Below are 3915 nucleotides of genomic sequence, written 5' to 3'. Positions count from 1 at the left end.
CCTCCCTTCCTCCTCCCTTTCTTTCTTTTCTTTCTTTCTTTCTTTCTTTCTTTCTTTCTTTCTTTCTTTCTTTCTTTCTTTCTTTCTTATTTCTTCCTTTCTTCTATCATCTACCTATCTACCTACCTATTTTTTCTTCCATCCATCCATTCATCGTCTATCTAGTGATATATATCCAGAAGTGATTCCAGAGCAATAGAAATATAGGATGAATTTTTTAAGTATCTAGAATAGGTCTTCCAATTTTCCGACCCCTACTCTGAAGCCTCTCCAGTTATGGAGCTTCTCCTAGACACTTGGACAGTGTTGAAAGCCCATGGTATGAACTATTTTACAAACTTAAAAAGTCAAATGCATCAGATTATCCTGATTCACCAATTGTGAGAGGCAACAGATTTGGTGACTTTATGTATGAAATTTTTGACAGTTTCTAAAAAAATAAGGAAATGATGATGCTAGTTGCTTGCTCCAAGCATCTCTGGGTAAACTGGTAATGGAAGAATATGCTCTGTGATGAAACTAACTTTTAGCATCCAGGACACAGTGATGGACAACAAGCACAAGGAGCAGAAAATCAAACCAAAGCCTTCTTTATGTGACTGGCTGAGTTCCACAGAAAATCCAAGTCCCAGCCTCTGAGGGTGCTGAAGTAGGGACACTAATGGTAGAAAATGGGATCCTGTACTTAGGGTGGAGATGTGTGGGAGGAGCCTGTGGAGGCTAAGAACTCTGAATCTTCAGGTTCTCGAGGGTTTCTCTCTCCTGAGGAGGTACTCACTTCATCTTCAGCAGAAAATGTATTCCCCCACCCCCTGAAATATTGCCTCTGCTGCCCTTGACTGGGGAAATGAATCATTTTTCATCTGCTAAACCATCAGTCATTTTTCCCTTAAGGAGATGCTAGGCAAGGTGATACTGATGACCCCCAGGTAACCAGTGGTCACCTCTAGACCTCCAACCAGACTAAGGGCTAAGCAGGCTCCTTAGAGGGAGATTGAAAGGAGGTGCACTACAATACAAGAGAGCTTGATGAGCTTGGTACTTTATTCATGCAGAAGTCTGGAGAAGGTGCGTGGAAATTGAGTTTAAGGATGTAGGATGTGGACAGAGCATAAAACTGGATCAGCCTGAGTTTTTGCTATGGGTTCGCTGAATGGAGATTCTCGGTTTGGTATAGACGCTTTCTCAGTTTAAAAAAATGCCAAAACGTTTGTTTGAATGGTTGGCTGAAGCGTTTGTCAAGAGATGGCCCAGTGATAAGAAAGGTGGAGATGCCTGATCCCTTGGCTTAGGGTCGATGAAGGGATTTTGAGACTGAGGAGAACTGCAGTGTAGGAGTGGGCACCCTGTAAAACCTATCATCCCCTGTGGGGACACAGAAGAGACATGTTCTTCACGAATCCTATAAGACATAAAATGGTGATGGGGCATCAGCTCATCTAGAGAGCCTTGCTGTCACCCCTTCCCTGTGCCAGACCTTAGGGCTGGAGATGCTGCTGCTTAGTTGGATGAATTAAGGGCAGTGGGTTTAATTGGGACCTGAAGTAGTCGGGGCCAGGTGGCAGCACTGAATTGCCAAAGGCAAGATGATTCCAGTTAGCACAATGGTCAGCCCAGACCATCAGAAAGCATAGATAGTTACAATTCATAACAGTTGAAAAATTACAGTTATGAAGTAGCAACAAAAATACTTTTAAGGTTGGGTGTAATCGGATATTTCTCTCTCACCCTCCTGTTCCTAAATACCTGGCAGCCACTTCTCAAGTTAGCACAGAGACTTAATATTATTACAAATGCTTAAAATTAGACTTAAAATTATTTATAAATGCTCAGACTTATTAGTAACTAACTTAACATATACGTGAACCCATATTCCTTATTTATTTATAAATGCTCAGACTTATTACTAGCTAACTTTATGTTAACCCATATTCCTTATCTACGCTCTGCCACATGACAGTTCCTTTTCTCATATGGCATACCCACCTCCTCTCTCCTCATTCTGCCCTTCTCCTCCCCATCTTTAGTTTAATCCCACCTATACTTCCTGCCTGGCTACTGGCCAGCCACCGTTTTATTAAACCAGTTCGAGTGACAAATCTTTACAGTGTACAGGAGGACTATCCCACAGCAGGTGGGGTCAGCACAACATGGAGCTGTATTACAGGCTGCAGCATTGGGAAGGGGGAGGGCCACTGCTCTGGTGCCTTCTGTAGAGCTAGGTTTATAGATACAAAACTGCTGGAATTTGGTTTTATTATGGAAGTTCTTTATTTGCCCACCTATTGTGATGGAAAGTTTTCCTGGGTATAGAAGTTCGGGTTGGATCTAAGAGTCTCAGAGTCTCTCTAGACCCTTCTGGGTTTTGGAGTCTCCATTGAGAAGTGGGCATTATTCTAATGGTTATTTGGTTTTGTAATACTCCTGCTTTGCTCTGTGTGTTTACTGCTTTGATTATTATGTGGCATGGGGTTTCTTTTCTGGTCCTGTTTGAAGTCCTGTATAGGTTCTACCTTCTTTAGATTGGGGAAATTTCTTCTACGATTTTGTTGGAAATATTTACTGCAGCTTTGCTTTGTGTTTCTGCTTTTTCCTGTGTTCCTGTTATTCATAGATTTGGTCTTTTCACAGTGTCCCAGATGTCCTGGATCTTTTATGCCTGGATTTCTTAGATTTAACATTTTCTTTGACCAGGCTATCCATTTCTTAAATCTTTTCTTCAATGCCCTAGATTCTCTCTTCCATCTTTTGTATTCTGTTGGTGAGGCTTGCCTCTAAGGGTCCTGTCTGAATTTCTAAATTTTCATTTCTGGTTTTCTCTCAGTTTGGGTTTTCTTTTATTGATTCTATTTCTCCCTGCAGTTCTCAAACTGTTTTCTTCATTTCACTCCACTGTCTGTGTTTTCATAGATTTCTTTAATGAATTATTAGTTTCCCCTTTTAGGACCTCTAACATATTTATAAGGCTATTTTGAAGTCCCTGTCTTCAAACGTCTCTACTGCACTTCTCAGGGCTGTTATGGTGGGGTCACCAGGCTCTAGTGGAAACATGTGCTACCTGGGCTAGACGCAGGGTTGGGGGCTGGGAGGGCCGATAGGTCCCTGAGGGAGGAATACAGGGTGTGCCTCCAGGATCTGCTTAGTCCCCTGGGAATGGGTGCAGAGAAGGAGGAGAGGCCGGAACTGGTGGTCTGTTGGCTTCCCAGAGACTCAGACAAAGTGATGTGGGGGAGGGGCAGTGTGGCCACCTGCGAGAGGCCTGTGACCTGCTAGAGACGGGGCAGACAGTAAGAGGAGGCTGAGGCAGGTGGTCTGCTCAGGATGAGACAGGCAGGTTCCCAGGAAGTGCCTGCAGAGGTGGTGGCCATGACAGAGGGATGGGGCAGAGAGGCAGGTCTAGTTCTTTCTTTCTTGTGGTACTAGAGTTGGAAGCCAGGGCTTTGTGCATGCTAGGCAAACACACCACCATGGGGAAGAAATGAATGACAAACAATGAGCAAAATCTTTATATTTTAACACTAAAGTCAGCAGGCACTGGTAGTCGCTGGGCCTTGGCCTTGATTCCTGTCACTGGATAGTGAAAGGAATCAGTCTGAAGATGTGTTACATGGTGGAAGGACCACGGCACTGGTTCACATGGAGCAGAAGATGTGTTATGTGGCAGAAGGACCATGGCACTGGTTCACAGGGAACAGTCTGAAGACGTGTTACATGGTGGAAGGACCATGACACTGGTTCACAGGGAACAGTCTGCAGATGTGTTACGTGGCTGAAGTACCACAGCACTGGTTCACAGGGAGCAAAAGATGTGTCACGTGGCTGAAGTACCACAGCACTGGTTCACAGGGAGCAGAAGACGTGTTACGTGGCGGAAGGACCACGGCACTGGTTCACAGGGAGCAGAAGACGTGTTAC

At 44.3% G+C, this 3915-nt stretch overlaps 1 protein-coding gene across 6 annotated transcripts in view; it reads left to right on the top strand.

The window, feature by feature from the left end:
* Positions 1–3915, top strand: part of Mnd1 (meiotic nuclear divisions 1) — a 50373-nt gene that overhangs the window by 25631 nt on the left and 20827 nt on the right. The gene's annotated exons all lie outside the window — the stretch shown is intronic.

The sequence above is a fragment of the Microtus ochrogaster genome, chromosome 1 (assembly GCF_000317375.1).
Source record: "Microtus ochrogaster isolate Prairie Vole_2 chromosome 1, MicOch1.0, whole genome shotgun sequence".
In the NCBI taxonomy this organism is placed as follows: Eukaryota; Metazoa; Chordata; class Mammalia; order Rodentia; family Cricetidae; genus Microtus; species Microtus ochrogaster.
Note: the sequence above shows the minus strand (reverse complement) of the source record. Positions and strands in the feature narration are given on the sequence as shown.